The sequence below is a fragment of the Rattus rattus genome, chromosome 7 (genome assembly GCF_011064425.1).
Source record: "Rattus rattus isolate New Zealand chromosome 7, Rrattus_CSIRO_v1, whole genome shotgun sequence".
Taxonomy (NCBI): Eukaryota; Metazoa; Chordata; class Mammalia; order Rodentia; family Muridae; genus Rattus; species Rattus rattus.
In genome coordinates, this window is record NC_046160.1 from 4,933,760 (window position 1) to 4,959,652 (window position 25,893).

The window sequence follows — 25,893 nt, forward strand, 5'->3', positions numbered from 1 at the left end:
TGATTATGTGTGTGAGTTCTACCTGTATGCAAGTCTGTGTACTAAGTGCGTGCCTGGTGCTTGCAGAAGCCAGAAGAGGGTGACAGATGCCCCGGAATTGGAATTACAGATAGTTGTGAGCTACCATGTGGTTGTTGGGATTGAAGTGAGACCTCTGGAAGGGCAGTCAGTGCTCTTAAGGGATGAGCCATCTTTCTAGTCCCTCAAGATGTTTTTTGTTTTTTTTTTTTTTAAACAGTAAGCATCTTGTTCAAGATGTTTTTCAAATAGTTGTCTTCACATACGGTTTTGAAAAGATTATATGAGTCTTTGAAAAAATTATCCCAGTCTCTATTTTCCTGACTAAAAATAAAGCATCTCAAAAATCACATGACCAAAAAAGAAAAAAAAACCAATAATTATACATCATAATATAAAGTTTTATTTAAATGGCAGGAGATGTCTGTCATTCAGAAGGGTGATTTTCCCGAAGTCACACAGCACAATACAGACTTACCTCTCCTTGTGCTTCTCCCAGAATTCACTTTTCTCCCTCTCGGTCTAACTCTTCTGAAGCTTTGTAATGTCTTATCTATCTTAAGCATAGAAAGCAACCAATGCAATTCAAGTAGAAAATCACTGAAAGCCCCGAAAATGAGGGAATCTAGAGGTAAGCTACTAGTTATGCCATAAAGAAAAGTGGACGGAATAAATTTTCAGTCATCATAACGGCGGCCAGGGAATAGAAACGCATTTTCCTTGAGAGACTGTGCTAAGGGGGCCAGATACAGATACAAGAGATAATTCCTCTTGAGGGTTTATCTTTGACTTTGTGGGGCCTTAAAAAAACAACAGTCAATCACAACCTCCACCCACTTTATTTTATTTCTTCCGGAACATTATGTAGACCACTTTTCTAAAAACGAAAGCAAACTAACTGGTTAAAGATTTAAACATTCTGAAAGTTTGGGTGACAAAAGCTGGAACCGACTCTAAATTCAAGTTCTAAACTGAGTCAAAGCAGATTTCTTAAGGTTTGCAAACACCCTCAGCTGGACTAAAGGGCACAGAGCCTGTAGCGCTCCCTACAGCTGAGAGTTAGAACCTACCGAGCACAGAAATCCCGAGTTACCAAAGATTGAGTCCCTCACTCCATGTTCCGTTTAAGAAAACCAGGTGAAGGTTGGGGTGGAGGGAGGCTGAAACGGCAAAAAGCAGGATTAATCACTTCTCCCAATTACATCAGCAGCCCCCGCCCTTTCTTCCGAGCACCTCCTCTCCTAGAATCTTCGCTACGTACTGCCGCTCCTTCGCCTACCCCGAGCTCCATTATAGGCCCTGATACCTCCCCATTATCACCCGCCCTGCCACACTCCCCCTTTCCTCTTTCCTCCTCCTCCGCCGGGGAAGGAGGAAACCCGAGAGAGGAAACAGGGCGTTGGAGGAAGGGGCTTCGCGATAAGAGAGGAGGCCCCATTGGCTCCGAGACTGTACGGGCGCTTCCCATTGGTCAGGTCCCGCCGGAATCCACGCCCCCTCTGTCCCCGCCCCCGCCCCTCCCCCGCCGTCCCGCGGCCCTCCCCCGCGCCCCTGGCCAGCCCCACGGCGGGGAGGGACCGACTGGGCTAGAGTGGAGGCTCCGGCGGTGTCAATGGCTCCTCCTGCCACCGAGCAGCAGCAGCGGCGGTGGCGACGCTGGGGCTGAGGAGGAAAGGTTCCTTTAAGGAGGAGGAACGACGACGCCTCTTTTTGCCCCTATCTCCTCCCTTTACACTCATTTCCCCTTCGCCGAGGGGGGGCGGAGGAGAGGGAAGAGGCCGAAGAAAGAGAAAATTCCTCGCAGGGCGCTCTTTCAGGGGGTGTGGGGGGAGGAAGAGGAACGGAGAAGCCGGGCGCCCCCCGCGCGCTCCCGCCCCGCTCGCCCTCTCCGAGATCGCCCGCCCGCCCACTCCCCCCGCCGCCGGAGACGCCGCTCGGGAGTCGGCGGGCCCGGCTCGTCTGCTCGGCCGCCGCCGCCGCGCTTCGCCTCGGGCTCCCCAGGCGGACGGACGCCCTTTCTTTCTTTCTCTTGCCCGGCCCGTCTTTCTGTCTGCGTCCCTCGCGGCCGCCCCGCCCGGCGGCCTCGGCCTTGCCCGTGCGCCAGGCCAGGCCGGCCGGCCTCGCTCGAGCTCCGGTTGTGCCCCGGCCTCCCCGCGGACTCGGGGGCCCACGCCTGGCCCGGGCCCCGGTCCCCGTGTCCCCGGCCGCCCCGCTCCTTCCCTCTCCCCACCCCCTTCCCCGGCCCCGGAGCTCGCGGTGCTTGGGCGCGTGAGTGTGTGTGTCCCTCCGCCAACGCCGCCACCTCAGCCCGGCAAATGAACTCCGTCCGAGCCGCCAACCGGAGACCCAGGCGAGTGTCGCGGCCGCGCCCGGTGCAGCAGCAACAGCAGCAGCAGCCCCCGCAGCAGCCGCCGCCGCAACCGCCCCAGCAGCAGCAGCAGCCGCCGCAGCCGCCCCAGCAGCAGCAGCAGCAGCAACCCCGCCGCCTCCGCAGCAGCCCCCGCCGCCGCCACCGCCGCCTCCGCCGCCGCCTCAGGATCGGAACAACGCCGGCGAGAGGGGTAAGGCCGCGTTCGGGGCCGGGCGGGCGGGAGGCCGGGCGGGGGCGGCGGCGGCGGCGGCGCGCCCGGGGTGGGAGACGGAGGCCGAGCGGAGGCGGGTCCCACGGTGCCGCAGTGTTCGCCTGGGCCGGGCCGGGCCGGGCCCGGCTTGGCCTGGCCGGCAGGAAAAGCCGCGGCTGCGCGATTCGCCCGGGCTGCGGCTCAGGCCGCGCTTTGTTTGGTTTCGGGGCCGGCACCCTCCGTCCCCACCCCTCCTCGGGGCTTCCCGGCTGGCTCACCCACCCCACGGGAGTCTGTTCGCGGCCGGAGGCGGGCAGAGGGTGGGATTTCCCCCCTTTCTGCCGCCTTGCTCGGTCTGGGCTCCCCCTTTCTCGTGGTAGGTGGGGGGACGGCTGGCAGCGAGGGCGGTGAGGCTGGCCGGGGAACTTGTTTTCCCCTTCTCCGTGGGCTGCCCCTTGCCCTGGAGGAGGGGGAGAGGAGCGCCCGAGTGGTCCGCGGCGCTGGCTAGGGAACTTGTGTGCCCCCCGCCGGGTCACGGGGCAGGGGGAGCAGCGGTCCCTCTCCCGACCTTTGCTGCGCAGTTTGCCTTTAGTTACAGAACCCCCGGGAAGAACCCGTTAAATCAAAACCTTTAAATAAATAAATATAGAAGCTATCGGCCATTTCCAGCCCCCTCCCTCATGTGCAGTGCAGTTACCCTTCCGCTGTGTCGTCCCCCCTCTCCTCTCCTCCCCACTACGCCACGGTGCTCCCCTCTATGTCTGGGTGGGTTTGAGCACCCCTGCTGTAGAACGGGCCCCTTGGGATCGTGTGTGTATCTGTATGTAGACGAGCGCGCGCGCACGCGCGTGTGTGTGTGTGTGTGTGTGTGTGTGTGTGTGTGTGTGTGTGTGTGTGTGTGTGTGTGTGTGTGTTGTGACCAAGGCCTAGTGAAATGTGTCATTTGGACCCAACTGTGCTGCGCTGTCTGGTAACCATTGTCTAAGGGCTGAGGCTCCCTGGGGTTGGATTCTTGCTTTGGCAAAAATAACGTTCGGTTTTGCTTAGATGATGTGGTTCTGAGGAGACGTTTGCGAGATGAGAGTGTTGCACCTTGATCGCCAAACATAACTAGTCTCTTTATTAATGAGCTGCTTGCAGCGGGGTGGAAGTCTGCACGGTATTTTGTGTATGGTTGTTTTAAGGAGGAGAATTGTTAGGAGACATTTTGCGTGTTTTGGTTGGAGGATTATAAGGTTAATTTTTACATGCGTTGCTTGGTTGTCACACCTCCTTTGGTTAAGGAGACTGCGTTTAAATGTATTCAAAAAATGTACATTCTTTCTTTAACTGTTTCATTGTATTTGATCAAAATATTTATCAGATGAAGGAAATAGAAAAAAACAGTTTAAAAGGTTTGCATTAGTCACTGTTACAATAGTCTTTGAGAAAGCAGTTGGCTGTATATTCTTTGAGAGATGTTTTGCAACATGGTTGGTAAAATGTTTTAATGATTCTTTGATACATTTACCAATTTTTGACAAATTAAAAAAATTCTCATGTTACCTTTCACTTACATACACCAGAGTTATCCTGTGTTCATTCAGATTATCAGGTTTTGTAGAATTGACCGGAGGGAAAACAGGCAAAATTGAAATGTTAATGAAGTGTATAGTGTTAAGGATTCTGTCTTCATAGTAAACCTTTTTAAGATATTCTGATCTGCTAGAAGCAGATCACCAAAAGTGTCAGCCAAACTCAATTCACTCCCATCGTGTATTTTTAAATGTTTATTCTGCGTTCCTGTTTCACCACTAGCAATAATTTCCACTCTACTTGACATAGACCCTGGGCATTTCCTTCATTCATTCTAAATTATTAGTTACCAGAGTCTATTCTGCTTGCATCTTAGTCATTGATAGTCATACCAGTGTGTCAGTTTTCGTTTTATTGTTCAAAAACTGACAAGAGGTGTTCTTGAATTGTGGTTTCCTTATGCACTTTAACCAGTGGTTAGTAATGTGGACCCTAGGGTTGCTGCTCTACAGTAGCAGTAGGAACTGTTCTGGAAGGTCAGTGCTGGCACAGAGGGGATAAGAACTTGCTGATTAGTCTACAGGGAGAATAGTGTGAGTCTTTCAAAAGGCAACTAAATGGCCTTAAAAATGAATAAACATTAAGATGAATTAAGACTAAAATAATGAAGATTTTGCTAGGTTTGTGGAAAAATAATATTCTTTAAAAGATTAGCATTCTTACCTTTTATATATTGATTAGAGCCACCTAAAAGTAGCTTTTCTCTCAAAAGTTTTAGAGGGTATATGGTATTTTTAGTTAGAGAAAATTATATTAATATTTGTTTATGGGTATACGGCAATGATCTTACAAGGGGGTAGCAAGCTGGTTCATTGGTTAAAAGCACTTGTCACCTGTCTCTGAGTATTTTATTCCTGAGACCCACATGATGAAAGGAGAGGACCAACTCCTTAGGTGATTTTCTGACCTTTTTATACACCGCCATACACATACACATATTAAATAAATGAATAATAAAAATTTAAATGATTTTTATAAGGGAATTAAGGAACTAAAACTAATGTGTTTGTGGTTATTTTTTCTTTAAGTCTTGATAAATATGCAATTCCTATACTAGTCTTGGTTAGAGTTATATAATAGTGGTTCAGGTAGTATATCAAATTCAGAGTCACAATTTTTACACAAACTAGTTCAATCTGTGTATAAAATTGACTTAAGATGTACTTTAAGCTTTTTAATTGTAGCACAGGTAAAGACTTAATTTTTAAACAACAATTCTTTCAGATTATTTTTTTAGTTGTCTGTTTAACCATAAGTTAATTAGGATAAAGAGCGCTTGGCAGTGGTATTGAACATATATCTACAGGTAACGTGCATTTCTGTTTGTGCACATACACATTTTTTTTTTTTTCTATTTCTGACCGGGTTTTAAGGTACATTAGAAACTTGGGTGGGATCTTAGTAGGATTGTATGCCACTTCCCTAGAGGATTCTCTCAGGCTACCCTGGAGAGGGTGTCCAAGTGCTTCTGGGGAAGTTATCGTGCAATCTGAGATGGTTTAGAACTGCACACTAACAGGATTTTGGTTTAGTCTGAAAGTTTTTATTTTGAGATTTCACATATTAAAAACTCAGAGAAAGGGGTTGGGGATTTAGCTCAGTGGTAGAGTGCTTGCCTAGCAAGCGCAAGGCCCTGGGTTCGGTCCCCAGCTCCGAAAAAAAGAAAGAAAAAAAAAAAAAAAACTCAGAGAAAAATAGTGTTTCATGTAGTCACAATTGGATAATATATTCCATGATTTAGTGAAATTGGAAAATATTTGGGGTTGGATTTTGTTTTGTTTATATATTTGATTTACTTACTTATTTAGAGACATGGTCTCATTTTGTAGCTCTGACTGGTATGGAGCTCACTATGTAGACCAGGCTGGCCTCCTATTTACAGAGACCCACCTGCTGCTGCCCCTGGAGTGTTGCAGACATGCACTGCCATGCCTGGTTATAGCTTACATTTTAATTTACATATTTATGAGTACTTTGTTTACATGGATATATCATGTAAAGTTAGGATAAGTATGAAATAATCATGTTTCTCCTTGAATATTTATAACTTCTTTCTGATTAAAAACATGCAGGATCCTAGCTTTTTTTGACGTAATACATTATTGTTTTCTGGAGTCACCCTACTATAACAGAATACTAGTGCTTAGTTCTTTCTTAACTGTAACAGTGTGCTGGCCCACCTTTCCTCATCCTTCACTCCAACTTTCCTCAACATCTGGTCTCACTAATTAAGTTCCCAGCATCAGTGAGATCAACTTTTGATGTTCCACATATCCATTTGTCTCTCTGTGCTTGGCTTGTTTTACTTAACATCATAAACATGACAGAATTCATTCCTTTTTCTGCCTGGCGAGGGGAGGGGGAATGAATGAGTGAATGAATATGAAAATGTATATTTGTGTGTATATGGGTTATGTACATGTATGAGTGTAGTAGCAAGGGCTAAGCCATCTTCCTAGTCCTTAGTTTTTTAAAACAAGATGCCACTACATAGTCCTGGCAGGCTTGGAACTCAGAGGTATCTGCTGCCTCTGGTCTTTGGGATCAAGGGTGTGTACCACCATCCCTGGTTTCTTAGTTACTTTCTGTTGCTGTGATAAGGCATGATGGCCAAGCCAACTTAGAGAAGAAAGAGTTTATTTGGGGCTTACAGTTTCAGAGGGTCAGAGTCTCTGACAGTTATGTGGTAATAAACACTGCAGCAGGCAGGTAGACACTAGAGCTGTGAGTAGCTGAGTGCTTTCATCTTGTCAGCAAACACCAGGCAGAGAGGGCCAGCTAGGACTGCGGGATTCTGGAAACCTCAAAGCTGGGGTTCTTGACATATTTCCTCCAATGAGACCCCACCTCTTAATCCTTCCCACAGTTCTCCCAACAAAGATCAAGCATTCAAACATAAGCCTATGGGAAGCTTCCTAATTCAAACCAGCATAGCTGGTTAACCAGTTACTTTAGATCTGTGTGTTCATGTGTTTGTGGTATGTGAGGACAGAGGAGTATCATATCACCTGGAGTTAGAAAAACAGGCCTTATATGTGGGAAAGAACATGACTGTTTGAGGTGCTGAAAGTTGTTTTTTTTTTTAAAGGGTTCGAGGTTTCTGGTTTTTATTTATGTAGAGTATATGAATGCACTGTCGCTGTCCTCAGACAACACTAGACAAGGGTTCGAGGTTTCTGGTTTTTATTTATGTAGTGTATATGAATGCACTGTCGCCGTCCTCAGACAACACTAGACAAGGCATCTGATCCCATCACAGATGGTTGTGAGCCACCATGTTGCTGGGGACTGAACCCAGATCCTCTGAGCCATCTCTCTAGCCCGCTGAAAGTTTTTTATATTTATTTATTTTTGTTTTTCTGAGGCAGGGATTCTAACTGCATAGCCCTGGCCAGGAACTCACTCTGCAGACCAAGCTGGCCCCAAACAGTGCAAACCGCCGTTCCTCCTAGGTGCTGAAATTATAAAGTATTCAAATATTCTAATGCCATATACTAATAGAGATTGCTATTTATGATCAGAAATGATTTCATATTACAAAAGTTTAGTCTTTGTCGTCATACTTGTAGAATGAAAAGTCCATCTGACTATGGACTTTAGGCATTTTAAAAATTTAACTTGTTAGAATAATGTAGTACATACAGTATTATCTAACATGTCTCTGCTATATAGTACTTAGCTACGACTCCTGTCCTGTGTGCTTGGAGAATACACCTTCTGTGTGACTGCTGTACTTAAAGAATTTTAACTTCACACTCTTCATTCTGCTCAGAAAGAATCTCAATGAATACGAAACTTCTTTTGTGAGGAGTCAGTGCTCTGGACAGTACTCTGCTTTGTTTAGTCTAACCTCATAATTTTCCCATGAGGGGTGCTCCTCAGTCCTCTAGTCCTCTCTCTTAAGGGTTTCCCAAGCTTAGAAAATGTTAGTGCTCTGCTGGTGCTGCCTCAAGACTGTCACTGGGGCACTGTTTTTTTGTTTTGTTCTGTTCTTTTTTTCTTTAACACTCCTTGAAATTTTGGGAAAGCCAAGAAAAGGCAAGAACTACCATCCAGTGCTCTCTTAATAGCGAGTGAGGATGCCTTCCATACTTAGATTTGGCAGACTTCAGACCTTATCCTGGGGTGTCCTGGGGGAGGGGCTACCTCTAAGACCCCTGTACCAAAATCTGGGTCCTAAAGTCCTTTACAAAATTGCACAGTACAGAATCTGCATGTAAATTGTACATATCCTGCCATAGACAATAAATGATCTCCAAATTACTAGTAATAATGCAAGTGCTGTGCAACTTGTAACACTGTCTTAGGGGAATAATAAGGAAAGGGCTCACATACAGAACAGGTTTTCTGTCTGCCCTGTTTTGAGATAGGGTCTCTATTATGTAGCTCTGGCTAACATGGACTTATGTAGGCTTGTCATTTGGGAACTTAAGCATTTTTTTCTTAATGCTTAAGCTCTTTTTTCTTAATGCTTAAGTCCTTGCATGGCAGTGTATGCCTTTAATGCTCAGGAAGCTGAGGCAGGATGATCTCAGGGCTCCAGGTCAGCCAGGGTTGTAGTGAGACCTTATCTTTTTAAAAAAAAAAAAAAAAAAAAAGGGAAGGGAAATAACCAGCTTCTGGGTTATTTCAGTGTAAGAGTGCTTGACTTCCTGTTTCTCTGTTACTAATAAGGGACTCTTATTTTGTATAGACCCTATCTCTGAAGCATTCTGATTTTCACTTATTTTTTAGCTTGAATTTAGCTTCCAAATAATGCAGATTGGTCCTCCCCAGATTGCATTTGAACAAAGTCATGGACACACAAATATGTGCCAGATAGGCAGTATAACGTGAAGAACCTAGCTGTCAACAAGGCAAGCCAATGTGATGCTGTACTTGAAGAGCACCCAGATGATACAGAAATGTAAGAATGGAAGGATGCAGACTAATAGCATCTGATAATTGCTAGTAATGACAGCTCTTGGAACTTAAAAAAATAAAAAAGAAAGAAAAAAAGAGAGGTTCTGCTCAGTTGTACCCCAAATTAAACCCGGGGAAGTAAGTGCCCATGAGATCTTAAAGACTGGAAGATCCAAATGTTTTGATCTAGATGACTTGGAATGGAACAACATTTTTATGTATTTTACATGTGTTTTGCTTACATGTATGCATGTGCATGCTTGGTTCTCAGGAAGGTCAGAAGAGAGGGCGTTGGATCTCCTGGAATTGAAGATAAAGTTGGTTGTGGACAACAGTGTGGGTGCTGGGAATTGAACCTGGGTCCCCTGCAAGAGCAGTCGGTGCTCTAACCACTGAGCCCTCTCTCCAGCCCCAGTAACACTGATTTCTAATTGTAAATACATACATGTGTGTGCACGTAACTATAGGTTTTCCCTGAGCCCAGAGGTTTGGGTCCCTTTAGGTGGATTTCACGCACGGTCAGTTGTAAGTGCTTTAACCACTGAGTTACCTCAAGTAGGAAACAAGAAATAGGTACTAATCAACAGATATCAACTCTCCACTTTCATAATGTCATTTAATCATTCAGCAAGTCAGGAAAAGTACATTTTATTATTTGTTTTCAACAAAACCACCAAGGATCTCAGTTTCTATGCACAAAAGTAGTGAAAAGTCCTATTTAAATTGACTCTGTCACTGACTCCATAGAGAGGAGGTAGAGCCTGTGTGGTGGAATGTCTGCAGCGTCATGCCCAGAGTTGGGATTAGCCCAGCCTGTGCAGCAGGGAATCTGCTTTTGGAGGTGGGTGCAGTGACTCTTGTGACCTGTTAGGAAGCCTCTGCTCTGACGCCATGGTGGTTTTGTTTTCCTAACGTGTTAACAACACTAGTAACTTGTACTTACCTCATAACTTAAGAGTAAAGGATGGGGGTTGGGGATTTAGCTCAGTGGCCCTGGGTTCGGTCCCCAGCTCCGAAAAAAAGGAAAAAAGAAAGAAAAAGAGTAAAGGACGGTAAGCCGTTAGTTCTCATAGGTGAAAGATAATATTGTAGATACAGATAATTACTGAATATCACAGTTTTTATTATTTATGTGTATGAAAGTTTGCCCTCATGTATGTGTCTGCACCTCGTGTGTGCCTCTGAGTGCTTATGAGCCTGAGGGACTCTAACCCAGGCCTTGTGGAAGAACGGACCATTATCTAACTAAAGCTGAGAACTTTTCTTTAAATCATTTTTCAATAATAATGTTACCTTTGTTTTACTTGGACCAACACTATTTCAGATGGTCGAGTTGGATTGTGGCAGAATCTAGGTTGAAGGTTTTTCTTTGGTCTGGAATTAACTGGCCATCAGTGTGGGTTCAACCTTTTGGTGTCAGATTCTGTAACAGTCTTGATTTGAAGTGTTTTAGTCTTTGCCAGTTTGCCAACTCTACTTGGGTGTAGATGCTTGCTTGGTGTTCAGGTTATGAGAATGTATTTTATGCCTAAAAATTGATTTTATATCTTGTACCCATACTATATAATATATAGTGCATACACATAGGAGCATGTTGTTTTTAAGAATCTATAATCTGGAGCTGGAGAGATGGCTCAGTGGTTAAGAGCACTGGCTGTTCCTCCAGAGGACACGGGTTCAGTTCCCAGTGTGCACATAGGCACACATACACAGTGGTTCACTACTGTCTGAACTCAATACATGCAGGCAACATGCAAGAAAAGTACTAGTACACATAAAAAGTTGATTTTTATTTTATGTGTATGAGGGTTTACCTGCTTGTATGTGTGTGTACCATCTGCATACATGTTTCCCATGGAGGCCAGAAGAGGGTATTGGATCACCTGAAACTGGAGTTTCAAGCTGTCATGTTGTACCAGGAACTGAACCTTGACCCTTTAAAAGAGCAACAAGTGTTCTTAACAGCTGAGCCATCTCATTTGCTAAGTTTATTTCTTCTCATGTAACTGGTCATACACCTTTCTGAAAAAGAGAGAGAAAACAAAATGTAAGGCCCACTTTAAAGGTAAGGCTAAGCCGAGTGTGGTGGGGCACACGCAGGAGGCAGGAGCAGACTGATCTCTTGAGTTTGGGCCAGCCTGGGCTACAGAGTGAGTGTGAGGACAGCCAGGGCTACACAGAGAAAGTCTGTCTCCCAAAAATGGGAAAAAAGAGGAAAGATGAGGTTGACCTAGTGAATGAGGAGTAGGAGTTTATACTTTCCAGCTAAGAAAGATCAAAGACCTTTAAATGTTGTAACAAAGTGATTGTCTAGTATAAGAAATTGTGTAAACGTTTATGGTGTATTCTGTCATAGCCACTAAGTTACAGTTCATAGCTCTGTGAATGACTGATGGTGGCTGAGGGCATCACATTTTTAAGAACTTGAGTGCTGGGTACTTTAATATTTTTGGCTCAGGTTAAAGCAGAAAGTGAAATTGGGTGATTTGGGGGAGGGGAAAGGAGAAAAGTTTTTTTGCAAACAGCACATTCCTTTTCCTAATGTACTTCAGACTTCCATCTTCTTAGGGTTTTCTTCCCTCTGAGTTTGGTTTGGGGATTAGGATTGAAGTAGATTTGGAATAGGTTGGAGTGTATGGAACATATGTGTGAGTCATTGGAATCAGTAAAGGACGTACTGATTAGAAAGTTCATACAGTCTGTTTTTGTTAAATCAGGTTTGCAGTCAAAGTATTCGTGGAACTGTGTAACCAACACATAGACATGCATATTGTTGGCAACCGGGGAAGTCCTTTGAAGACTTCTGTTACCGCTCTCAGCACTTTTCTCCAGTCCTTTGGTTAGTGGCACATGTTTTTAACTTTATGGAAATAAAGCCACCCTGTGCACTCCTGTGTTCCTTTCTACTTGCCTTAAGTATTTGTGGCCTTCATCCATATTAGTGGTTTATATATAGCATGGCTTATATTTTCTTACATAATATTACAGTTGAACCTCGGGACACCTCTAACTTTGTATTCCCTAGGATACAGATGTTCCCTGAGAATGACAGGCAAATAAGGGACTGTTTTCTTGAAGTAGATGGCATGGTAGCTGAAGGAGGCGGAGTTTGTAATTTTAAGTCTGCTCTTAATCTTTGCCAGTGTTGAGGTTGTCTTTCCTGTCTACAAAAGCAGGTTAGAGATGATTGCTACCTTCCTTTCCTTATCTGTCTTTTGATCTGTAGACTAGGCTGGCCTTGAACTCAGAGATCTACCTGCTTCTGCCTCCTGAGTATTGGGATTAAAGTTGTTCATACCACCATCACCACAATGCAACCTAACAGTTAAATTTCAGGGTTTTCATATGGACATTCTGCCCCTAAGCACCTGCCACAGAGTTAAATACCTTTTTTCTATTATACTTTTCTTGCCCTTATCTAGGAATTAAAGGCAGGAAGATGGATTTAAATTAAATCATATGTTGCTCCAAAGATAAAACCACACTGGAAGGTCCTCATGTATGAAATAGTGATTTAACTCCCAGGGAGCCTTTATGGGGCTTTCTGATCTCATAGGAAACCTGTACCCTTTCTAGTTATTGATTTGAAATTTTATCTGGAATCTCTGAGAATTGAAAAACTAAGCTGGGAAAAACTGGGTGTGAGGACCTTGAATGAAACATTACAAGTCTGATTTTAGCTGGCTAGAAAAGTTGACATAGCCGTTTACCTATTGTATGCATGCTTTAGCAAAGACACAGAAATTGGAAGCCTGCCTTCCTGGGTGGGTAAATGAAGAATGTTAGGATGGTAGAAGTGAAATGATTTTTGTTACTCTTTGTATTTGTTTTTCAAGTGTGTGCATCTGACATTGGTTTTGCCATCAGATATGTGGCAAAGACAGAGGACGTGCAGGACTGCATCAGACCTAGCAACTACGCGGCCCAGACACTGAAAGGGTGGCCTATGGGATGGGTGTTATTAAAAATGGGCAAAGGACTTGAGAGATTTCTCCAGAGAAGACAAATTAGCAAGCAAATATGTGAAAAAAGACTTGATGTCTCTTACCATCAGGGAAACTTAAGATATTTCCTCACCTCCCCTATAGTACGTACTATTTAAAACAACAGCAGCAAAAACCGGTGGCGGTGGTGCCATGGGTAAGAGTGCTCTTACTCTCTTCCAAAGGATCCAGCCTAACCTTCCTGTCACTCAGGTGGTAAGAGACAAACGGCCACCCCAGTCCCAGCTTATCTGATACTCCCCTGTCTCTGGGGACTCCTGCATGCACTCGTACACATAAATTCATGCATGCTTACACTTGTACACTTTATAAAAGAAAGACAGACAAGGCTAGGGATGTAAATCAGTGGTAGAGCACTTGCTAGCCTGTGCAAGCCCTGTATTCAGTGCTTAGCACCTCACGCCCTAAACAAGTATTTGTGGGGAGGGGGAGGATGTAAGGGCGGATTGTAGCTACTTTTCTTAGAATGTAGACGGTGGAGTTCCTGTAGACAACAGATTGGAGGTTTCTAAAGAGTAGAACAGTATATTACCCAGTGTCTGGTTAGAGTTTACTGCTGTGAGCAGACACCATGACCAAGGCAACTCTTATAAGGACAACATTCAATTGGAGCTGGCTTACAGGTTCAGAAAGTTCAATCCATTATCATCAGGGTGGGAGCATGGCAGCATCCAAGGAGCCATGGTGCAGGAGAAGCTGAGAGTTCTATATCTTCATCTGAAGGATGCTACCAGAATACTGATATTCCAGGCAGCTAGGGGGAGGGTCTTAAGCCTGCTCTTACAATTGACACATCTACTCCAGCAAGACCACACCTTCTAATAGTGCCAATCCCTGGCCCCCATAGGCTTGTTCAAACACATGAGTCTATGGAGCCATACCTAGTCACAGTATAATTAAAAGTACATGTCCAACCTACAAAGCCCCTACAGTCTATAGCAATCTCAACAGTGCAGTGTTAAAAATCTACAGTTAAACGTCTCTTCTGAAACTCATCCAATCACTTACTTGTATTCCCCAAAGCAAAATATGAAACCAGCTGGGCAAACTCCAAACTCTGCATCTCCATGTCTGATGTCAAAGTGGTCTTCAGATCTCTAACCTCTTTTTCATCTTTGTTGACTGCAACAAACTTCTTTTCCTGAGCTGGTTCCACTCCCTGTTAGCAGCTTTCCTCAGCAGATATCCTATGGCTCTGGCATCTCATAAAAAACCTTGGGGTCTTCAAGGCAACTTCAATGTTACAGCGTGTTTCAATGTCTAGGATCCATACATGATCTTCTGGGCTCCTCCAAATGGCTGGCATTACTTCTCCAGCTCTGCCCTCCTAGCACTCAGGTTGATCCACTCCACTGCTGCTGCTGTTCTTGGTGATTGTCCCATGGTCCTGGCATCTCCAATACACTGGGGTTTTCTGTAGCAACTATGCTTCCCCAATAGTCTCTCATAGGCGCTCTTCATGGTGCCAGGCCTCAGCTCCTTTACATGACACCTTCAGTCTTGAGCCCTCAAATGCAACTGAGGCTGCACCTTCACCAATGGCCTTCCATGGCCTCTCACAGTGCCCAGCCTCAGCTGCTCTTCATGACCCCTTCAAAACCAGTCACCTTGGTGACTCTTACAGCTGCAGCATGAGGTACAACCTTGGCTACCTCTGGAACACAGCTTCTTTGTGATCTCAGAAAACACTTCCAGAAGATTTCACCTCAGTGATGCTGGTCTCTTCTTAATCACTGCTAATTTCTTGGCTCCAGCTCACCAGCATCAATTGTCCCAGTCGTCCCTTCTATTGAGGACTCTCAAGTCAGAGCCATGTTGGCCAAAGCTGCCAAGTTCTGCTGCTTGCTGGGACTAGAACATGGCCCCTTGTTCTATACATTACCACCAGCTTTCTGTTGTCTAATTCCTTCACTGCCTAAGCTTAGATGTCCTGGAACTTGCTCTGTAGACTTGACCTTTTTTTTTTTAACTCAAAGATCCACGAGCCTATTTCTAGCTAAGCACTGGGGTTAAAAGTGTGGTCTGTCTACCAAGCCCGGATTTAATTTTTTTGACCTAGGCCTTCACCAAAGCCTCTAAGCTCCTTGAACTCTTAGATCTGCTTGCCTTTGCCTGGTGGGATTGAAGGCGTGTACCACCATGCCTGGATCTAAATATAGCTGGGTAGGATCTTTCCCCAAAGTCCCACTTCCTTAATTTGTTATCTCCTTGAACGCAGGATTGAGCTCCATCATTCCTGGTGTCCCTCTATACTCACACCATGGTGCCCTTTAATACTCACACCATATAGTTTATATTTTTCCTTTTCCAGCTTGCTACACTTGTTTAAAATGTTCTTCACGAGACTTAACCAGATAACAAATCCTATGATGGCGTTTCTGAGGTTTCCTTTGTCAGTGCAATTAATCAGAGTCTCTTCATCTTAGCCTCGGCAGACTCTAGCCTGTGGCAAAAAGTAGCCACAGTTTTCACCTAAATACCACAAAAATAGTCTCTAGGCAACATATTGAAATTCTCTAGGGAAACCTAGGCCACGTCCACACAATTCAGATCACTCTCAGCACCATTCTCTTCCATAGTCCTACTGTGATAGCCCTTTAAGCCCCACTTAAAGCATTCCATGACTTTCCATGTCCAAAGTCCCCAAGTCCACATTCTTCTAAGCAAAAGCGTGGTCAGGCCTATCACAGCAATACCCCAGTCCCTGGTACCAACTCTCGTCCTAGGGTTTTACTGCTGTGAACAGACAAAGGCAAATCCCCACGTGTAATTGCGCTGGCTGACAGGTTCAGAGGGCCAGTCATCATCATCAAGGTGGGATCAGGGCAGCACCAGGCAGGCACGGTGCAGGAGGAGCTGACAGTTCTACATCTTCTTCTGAAGGCTCCTAGTGGAAGACTGACTACTAGACAGCTAGTGGGAAGGTCTTAAGCCTAATAGGGCCACACCTAATAGTGCCACTCCCCTGGGCTGAGCATATACAAACCATCACACCTAGAAATTCTACTTCCAGTTATTGACCCAGAAGAGAGTTGAAACCAATAATTCTACTGAAAGTTAAACCCAGAGTCTCTTGTACAGCAGTCAGCCCTTTCCAACTGAGCTATAGTCTCAGACACAGAAAGTTGTATCTTGAAAAGTTGTTGACCATCTCATGTTCATAGCTGTAACTATCCATAGTAAGTCATAAAAATAATCCACTTTTATTGACAAATGAATAGATAAACAGTGTATACACACACTTATACAGGAATGTTATTCAACCTTTAAAAATATTTCAGTATGCAATGACATTGATGTGAGAACATTATATTAAATAAAATAAGCCAGTCTTTGAAAGCTAAGTACTGTCTAATTTCATTTATAAGAAGTATCTAAAATATTTTCTTAGATTCAAAGAGTCTTGGATGGGCTTGCCAGAAATGGCGAGTCCTATATTTCTGGGTCTGACCTTGAAACTCCCTTTCTAGACCATGCTGGCCTAGAACTCAAAAGATACTCCTGTCTTTATGCCTTTATAAAGTGCTGAGATTAGAAGTGTGTTCCATCGCACCTGGCCCGAGTTTTTGACTATGATACGAGGTTACACTACTTGGTTAATGGTGCAATCCTCAATGTAATTCTTTTAGATAGAAGAAAGTACACTTTATTATCAACAGTTTTGGTATAACCACAGTAACTTCACAGCTACAATTGGCTAAAGTTATTGAGACCTAGTTCAGCACTTAAAGATTAAATACCTGGACAGGCAACTCTTTCCAAAGTAAACTAGTGAGTGTAGCATAGACTATGACAGCAAATAGACAGAAACTTGGTGTCTAAGTGAGTTTGAAAGGAAAATTCATTTTTGTTAAAATAATTAGCTCTTAAATACCCGTGGTACAGATTGAAGGCTGTTTGGTGCTTTTCATAAAACTGGGTTTGGCTCTAGAGAAAATGATGACTACTGGTTCATGAGGTGTTGAAAGAATTGATAAAAGGAATCGTTCCATCGGTTTTAAAAAGGTTTGTATATGGTGTGCGTGTAGATGTGTCAGGTGGTTAGAGAACAGTCTCCAACAGGCACTGGAGTCAGGGTTTCTTGTCATCTTTGCAGGGCATTTGATCACACTGTGAACCCTGAGGTTGTTATTTACTGAAAAAGAGAATTCTGTATGGCTCAGGCCTTAGTCCAAACTTTCAGTCCTTAATGATGAAGGTGAAGTTAGTCTGTGAAAGACGCACCCGTGTCTGCAGGGAGTGTCTAATTGAGTGGCAAAGTGACCAGGAGTTGACATGCCCAGCTCTCAAGAGAGAGCGGCAAGGGTAATTGTTAAGCTGGGCAGTGTTTACAGACAGGTAGGTGAGCGAACATGGTAGACACTGGTGAAGACAGAGCGAGAAGACTGAGAAGGAGAAGGAGCCAGAAGATTGAAACAGATTTCAGGAGAGGCCCAAAGGAAAGCCAGACTGAATCAGTCAGCTTGGAGAGGAGTTTGAGCCAGAACGGCTGAGGTGACCCAGCCAGAGCTCAGGGCAAACAAGAAAGGGTGAGCAAGCAGTGAGTCTCAGAGGCTGGAAACAGTGTGGGCCTACATTAGATAGTACAGGGGCTAGAAGTCCAGAACGAAGCCTAGGTGTTCTATGTGGGTTTTGGAAATATAAAACTGGGGTCCTCATTCTTGTTGCATAGAAAGCCCTTGTATCTATTGAGCTGTTTTGAATTATGAGACCTAATATGTTTGGGAGTAACTTTTCAAAATAGTAAGTGTCCTCGAAATACAGTTAGTCACTAGATTTTTTTTTTCTTTTCTTTTTTTTGGAGCTGGGGACCAAACCCAGGGCCTTGCGCTTGCTAGGCAAGCGCTCTACCACTGAGCTAAATCCCCAACCCCAGTCACTAGATTTTTAATTGATTTATCTATTCAGTTGTCTGGCCATGTTATAGGATTCTTATAAACCTAGACCAAGAGAAAACAAGCACTTACCTGTTTACATTGGACACCTATGAAGAGAAAGATGTATGCCTTAAAGGCTAATGAGCTGACATGTAGCTTAGTGATGATAGACTTCTTAGCATGCTCAAGTACTCGATGTAATAATACCATTTAAAACTTAAGTAATAGGATATGGTGGCTGTCTTAGGGTTCTCCAGAGTCACAGAACTCTATAGTCTCTATATAGTAAGAGAATTGGTTGATAACTTACAGTCTGTAGTCCAACTCACCAACAATGGTTAACAGCAGCTGTGAATGGAAAGTCCAAGGATCTAGCAGTGGCTCCGTCCCACCAGGCAGGCAGACAGGCAGGCAGGCAGGCAAAAGAGAGAGACTCTTCCTTCTTCCAATGTCCTTATGTAAATTTTCAGCAGAAGGTGTGTCCCAGATTACCACTATGCCTAGGACTGGGACTTGCTTTGTCCCAGGTGACCATGACCTCAGAGATCTCCTTGCCTTAAGCTCCTGGAATTCATAGCTACTTTGCCTCAAGATCTCCATACCAAGATCCAGGTCAAAAAATTGTATCTCCCAGCCTCAAGATCAGAATCAAAGGTGAGCCTTCCAATTCTGGATTATAGTTCATTCCAGATATAGTCAAGCCAGGAATAGCCACTAACTACAGTGAATAACACCAAGCAGAGGCAGTCGGATCTCTCGAGTTCAAGGCAAGGCTGGTCTAGCAAGCTCCAGGACAGCCAGGGATACACTGAGAAACCCTGTCTTTTTTTTTCCTAAAAAGGTTGTTTAAGTGTCTGACAGACTAGGAGGTGAATGTGATTGGAGTGCATATATGAAATTTCCAAATAATCAATACAAACTTTCAGTTAAAAAAAAGCCTTAAGTAGCTGGACATGGTGGAACCCACATGAGGCCTCATCTCTGTGAGTTCCAGGCTAGATAGATCTACATTATGATACTCTGTCAAGAAGGAAAAGAGTATAAAGGCTACTGATTGGTTTAAGAAGTGGGCTGGCTGGCTGGCTGGCTGGCTGGCTGGCTGGCTGGCTGGCTTCCTTCCTTCCTTCCCCAAAGCAAAAAAGTAATAGAAACTAATTTAAATACAGTTTTTATGGAACAGATCTATTTTTTTGTTTCATCAGGTGTAGGAAACCTCTAAAAGTGGTCTTAGGGAAGCTGTAAGTTTACAAAAGTAATGCCGGCTATTTGCAGTAGATACCTACTATTTTATTCCTTCTATTCTTTCTCTAGACCCAGCTTTGTCGATATAATTACTGATTTACACCACTAAACATTTTTAGTATGTTAATAGATAACAAATCTGAAAAAAAAAAAACTAAGAAGTCGAGTAACATGTTTTTAATCCTTTATTTTTGTTATGTGTACATTAGTGTTTTGCTTGCGTATGTGTCTGTGAGTGTGTTGAGTTTCCTGGAACAGGCATTACAGACAGTTGTGAGTTGCCATGTGGGTGCTGGGAATTGAACTTGGGTCCTCTAGGAGGAATAGCCAATGCTCTTAACCATTGGCCTTTTCTCCAGCCCCCATTTGTTTTTGCTAAGACATTCTTTGATGTGTGCAAGCAAAGAATGTAGACTCTTAGAACACTTATCTCGAGAGAACTAAGTATAACAGATAAGGGATATATAAGGCTAGAGTGAGAGCTCCAACAGGCAAGCACACGTGATGTCAGTTACGCCTTGGGCTGGGTATGTAGCTCTGTTACAGGGTATCTATCTGCCTAGCACTTACTCACACCTGCAGTTGCTATCCAGCATCACATAAAGTAGGCATGGTGGTACACCCCTTAGCACCTGGGAGGAGAACCCAAAGCTCAAGTCATCCTCAGCTACATACTGGGTCAGGACATCTGTCTCAAAAAACCAAAACTAATAAAAACACATAATAAAAAGTAAAAGTAGTGTCAGTTGGGTGCATGGTACATGCCTCTGCTCTCAGCACTCAAGAGGCTTCATGGAGGAGTCACTTTTTGATTTGAATGTATGTAATCACGTTTTTAATTAAAAAGAAGCCACAGCATATACAGTTTGGGATTTAAGTTTTGTGTTTTAGTTAAGATACCTTGAATATTCGTCTATTTCCATAACTCAGGGCTTTTTATACTTCTATGTAAGTGCACGTTATTTATTGGAATATTTTTCTATTGATTGATACTTATGTTTTTAGTTTTTGCCTTTATTGAACTGTAGCAGTTAACCTTATGCTATTATCTTTGCATGTTTATGCCACAATCTCAGGAAATAGATTCATAAATTTATGGAACAAAAGGATAATTCTTTTTTGCACTCCATTTATTAGGTTTTCTTGAGGTGTAGTTGAGATACCAAAAGTATAATTTGAAGACTGTTCAGATGAGTTTGGAGGGATTTGCACTTTAAACTTTGGTAAAAATGGACAGATTTGTTTATTGTGCAATTTATAATTCCCTTTAAAGGAAAAGATGAAATGTTATTGAATGAATGAGTCCATGAAATACGTATGGAACAACTGGGGTTGAAATGATTTCCAGAGATTTCTCAGAGAAGGTGGGTAGATTTGTTTGTTGTAGATTGGCTTAGTTTGGTTGAATACTGGGCTTAGGATGATCCTTGGTTTCTGTTTCCCAGATGCTGGGGTTTATAGGCTACCATTTCTGTCAGATAATTTTTTGTTTTGTTTTGTTTTCCAAGATAGGGTTTCTCTATGTAGCCCTGGCTGTCCTGGAACTTACTCTATATAGACTAGGGTGGCCTTGAACTCACAGAGATGCTCCTGCCTCTATATCCTTAGTGCTGGATGTGTGCCCCAACACCTGGCTTCACTTATTGTCCCACTGGTACTGGAAAGCCCAGTTTATGGATTTATTTATTTGTCAGTAAATACTTTACAGTGTTTTGTAAAGCAGTATCATTTTTTTACTGTCTTATATGATCCTAAATGCTAAAGTCCAGAATGCTCTGAGCTCAAACTTTTTGGTTTAGCATATGTTGGTATTCATGATTTTCAGATTTCTGAACATTTTGAGTTGGACTTTGGTTTAGCAGTGCTGAATAGGTAATCCAGACAGGTAGACATCTGTCTGGTGACTGTAGTGGTGCAGGCTTATACTCCCAGACCATGGTATGTGAAGGCAGGAAAAGCTGGCATTCAGAAGCATCCCAAAGACCAGACTCTACCTATAGTGAATTTGATGCTAGCTAATTTGAGACCATTATCTCAAAAAAAAAAAAAAAAAAAAAATGAGATGTGAGGAGCCACATTCTTATCCCAAGCATTTTAGACAAAGATTACTAAGCAATAATGCTGTTTGACAGTTAGATTTGCTAAATATTTAACTGGAATTTTTTTTTTTGTCTAAAAGTACATAATATCAATCCACAGACTTGAAATACACAATAGAAATTATAATTTAAGTGTGACAAGATTTTTTGGAAGCATTTATTATGTTTCGGTTATTTAACTTGACACATGGGAAACAATGTAGAATATTTCTAATAATGGTAACAAATATAATTTATAGGAATAATAAGAACTGTTATTTTATTGGTCACTGTTCTAGGGAAGCACTAAATACTCTTAATAATAGCCCTCATTAAACAGATAATTTATATAGTTTGCATGCAACAGAAGGTTAGGAAATGTTAGTAGATTAGAAACCATGTCTTTCTGATTAAACAACTTGAATGAAGTTTTAATTACTATATTATACTATACTAGTAATGATTGTCTCATATAAAACGTTTTAAGGAGGGGAAACTGGGAAGGGGATAACATTTGAAATGTCAGTAAGTAAAATAACCAATTTTAAAAAACAGATAGTATATAAGTAGAAAATCACAATTACCTTCTTTCAGGAAACTCATTTTTGAGCTTTGAAATGAATTATCTTTCTATTTTACTTGAGTTTAATTGCATAGAGGAGATTGTATTTGTATGACAACGTTGGCTTAGATAAAATGTCTACCATGTGCATTCTTCTTACCAAGAATTCATATGTTTCTTAAGTCTGTTTGTTCAAACATACAGTAATGGTCACTATCCCTGGAACATAAAACAGAAGATAGGCAGAGACATAGAGTAGAAAATTTCTTATATTATTGTGGGGTCTATGAGCACAGAACTTAAAAATAAAATAAAATCAATCCCTGAAAAAAAAAAAAAAGGTTTTAAAATATTTTTAAGATGCATAGCCTTTTTTGTTATATAAAGTTAACCACTAATTGTGCTGCAGTTACCTGCCTTTTTCTGAAAGAGAAAGTACTGAATAAATTACAGTTTTGAAATTTTTTTTTAATTCAGGATGTTTAAAAATTAAAAAAATAGCTAGCAACAATTTAACAAACTAAAGAAAACTGTGTTTCTTTCATTTGGTGAAAGTAAATATCTAACGTAGAAATATGTACAAATCATGTCTACTAGACATTACCTTGTACTGCTTACCTTTATACTGTATTTATTCCCACTAGAAATAAACATGCATGTGGACCTTCCTTTGAAGATGGTTAATGGGTGCATAGTGTTTTACACTGTGCTGAAGTTTACTTAATTACTACTAGGCATGTGAGGAGTTACTTCCCCTGTGCTTTAAAGTTGTGCCATAGAGAAAAACCAAAAGAAAGGTGCTGCGAACGTCAGTACTGAGAGACGGTCTCTCCACAAACAGCACTGACAGATGAGACCCTCACACAGTTGGCCACAAATAGCAGCTGGCTTTGCCCTTGTCCTTTCCTCTAGAAACCATAAAAAAAAAGAGGGAGAATAAGAAAGGAAACCTTAACCTTCATTTTCAGTGAAATGGAAGACTGATTAGTTAAAGCCATCAGAAGCATTTGAGGAGGGCAGACAGTGTGTCCTGAGGGGAGGGAGGGGCTCATGGAGTCCATAGCAGAAGTGTCTAGTTGATTTCTAGAGGAAGAGGAAGTAGAGGAGAGCTGAAGCACACACAGTGATGTGTTCAGAAACAGATGGTCTCGAGCATTGCAAGGTCCTAGCAGGGACACCTGCTCTGCCCATTCACTAGGAACCACTGTATTTTGGTAAAAAGAAAAAGCAGTCATGGTAGCAAACACTTAACCAAAGGACAAAAGTATTGAGGGGCGGGGAGAGGGAGGAATGAGAATGTTTGATTGAAAGTCTCACTTTATAGCCCGGGATAGCCTAGAATGTGTGGTGATGCTCATACCTTGGTGTCTCAAACTAGACGTAGATGTGTAAGCTACCTACCATGTCTAGTTTCTCCCCCACTACCACTCCCTACCTCATTTCATTTTTGAGACAGAGTTCCTCACTGTATACTCCAGATGTTTCAGAACTCACTTAATGTAAACCAGAATATCATCAAACTTAAAGTGATCCTCTGGTCTTTGTCTTACAAGAGCTAGGGTTATATGTGTACTGGGAGTTGGAAAAGCTATAAAAGTTTCTGCAAAAGAGATCCAAAGTTTGGAATATAGGAACTCAGGGAATAGGTGGTAAGCTAACAGGAGAGATGGAATATGAATTGAGAAAACCCAGCAAAGAACTTGAAAAGTCAAATATCTACAAGTTCACATGAAATTAGAAGGAAGATGGATGTGAGAATAGGTAAGAAAGAGAAGCCAGGCTTGGTGGCACATGCCTGTAATTCTAGGATTTGGGAGGTGGAGGCCAGGAGATTGTGACTTCAACATCATTCTTAGTTTGATAGTGAGTTTAAGTTAAGAGCAGCTTGAGCTCTAAGAGACCATGTCTCAGAGGGGAGAGAGGGAGAGTTAGTAGAAGGAAGAAGAGATGGACGGCAGTGCTTGTCTACAACCTCTGTGTGCCTGTTTGCTCTGTTAGGTGATAGTGAAGGAAGGTTATGTGGCTGAGGCCAGTCTAGATTGCTAAGTGAATTCCAGGACAGCATTGGCTGTGAGACAAAACAATACGGAAAAAGAAAGATGTTCTGCATGTAGTAGTGCTCCTTGTGTGTGACCCCAGCACATGAGAGAGACAGAGTCTGAGGCCATCTTGGGCTACACACAACCCTGTCTCAAAAAGCAAAACAAAACAGAAAATAAAAGTGATAGAAACTGCAATAGAATTGGAATCTCTGTAGATAAAACCAAGACAGTATAACAGGATGACGGGTAAGAGAAGCTAACTGATTGAAATGTATACATTAAAGACCGTGTACAAAGGAAAAACTGATCATCTTATGACAGGCGAGCAGCCACCTCCCCACAGTCTGTCCACGTAAAATGAATAAGGTATTGAAATGAGACTGCATAGTACAGCTACATTTATTACAGGAATAGTGTGAGAAGGAGCTAAAGATTTCTCATGTCCAGCCACACTTTTCTTGAAATCACACATGAAACTCAAGAACACTGTTTCTGTGAACCAGTTCTGAGGAAGTGCAAGACAAACCAACTGGCAGACATCTGGAGAGAAACTTTGGTGGTAAGTATTAAATGTAGACACTCTCCGAAGGACTCAAAGAATACAGAGGCCATGATGGTGGAGAGTGTTATCCACAGCCCTGTAATCCCGAAGGTTCCTAATCTTGTCAGAACATGTTGATGGATGCAAGTCAGGAACACAGAAATGGCAAAAGTAGAAAAGCACAAGGCCTATAGCCCAGTCTGGAGTTTGGTATATGAGGGTCACAAGTTCAAGGCCTGCCTACAGTACAGAGAAAGAATGCAGAATATTCTCACTGCCTCATCAGGATAACAAATAACCAAAAGGATAAAGATCACAAATTTAAAGATACCACAGTTAAATGCTGTTAAACCAGTGAGGATGGGAACATTCTACTTTTAACATTGTTCTTGTAATTGATTGGTGAATAGAGAAATAGGTAAATTACGGAAATTATTTCAGTCATGTGCCATATAACAGTGGTATTGCACGTGACTAGCTGTGATTCTCATGATAGATGACCTCGGGATCTTTGTTTTAAGGCGAATCAAGGCCACTGTTCTGTGTCAGCTTTCCAGCAGGAACTGATACAGGCCTCCAGCATGCTAGGGCAGGTGCTCTGCTCGTGTGCTCACCGCACAGTAGGCCCTTTATTTTACCTTTTTCTTTCTTAATGATGAGGCATGTTTGCTCGATCCTAAGACTGCTATGTTTTGCTCTATGTACCGTTACGTGTAAATTTTCTTTCGCTAGATTTTAGTGAGTTTAGTTCTTACAGTATTACAGAGAACGTGTATTTTTGCTCTGAAAGTTTTCTTTACATTTCTGAGTCACTGCACTAGGATTTTTTTCTAAGAAATATGTTATTAGGCAGTTTTGGTGCTTGAACAAATGAGAAAACATACTGGTTTTTGTTTTTGTATGGCAAAGTAACATTGAAAATAGCAGTTCTCGGTGAGGAAATTTTATAGGTTAATTTTAAATCATAGTCATGCCAGTTCTAAAATGTATAGGAAAAAATAGGTTTATAACATGATCTGTGTGGATCATTGAATACTAAAGTATGGATTTAGCAGGCTAAATACTTGTGCATAAGATGAATTTTAAAAAGTTAATATAATATAATCTTAGTGTGGGAGCACGTAAATGACTCTGTGTGTGTAGCTTGAGGTAGAGAACCTCTTCAGCCTGTACGTGACTCTGGGTGATATTCCCAGGACCAAGAAACAAACCAGCGCGAATAAGAAGTAATAAATTATTTGATACAGTTTACTACATTACAACATATTCTTGCCGCTGATGAGATGGCTTCGCATGTGAAGGTGTGTGCTGTACAAGCCTTGTGACCTGAGCTTGATTCCTGGATCCCACCTAGGATGAAAGGAGAGAACAGACTGCAGTTGTTCACTTCTTCACATGCTCCCCAACCTATTATTTGTATTTACACACAATAGTAATAACATTCAAAAGCAACATTTTAAAGACAGAGATTGTAATCTCAGCACTTGGGAG

At 42.6% G+C, this 25,893-nt stretch overlaps 1 protein-coding gene across 2 annotated transcripts in view; it reads left to right on the forward strand.

Moving 5' to 3' along the window:
- Positions 1-2,297: 2,297 nt before the first annotated feature.
- Fbxo11 (F-box protein 11) overlaps positions 2,298-25,893 on the forward strand; it is a 74,952-nt gene continuing 51,356 nt past the window's right edge. Inside the window, exon 1 of one of the 2 annotated variants that reach the window (XM_032908711.1) lies at positions 2,298-2,579. The gene's annotated coding sequence lies outside the window, so the exon portion shown is untranslated. The remainder of the gene's footprint in view (positions 2,580-25,893) is intronic. The other variant, XM_032908710.1, reaches the window with a different exon arrangement.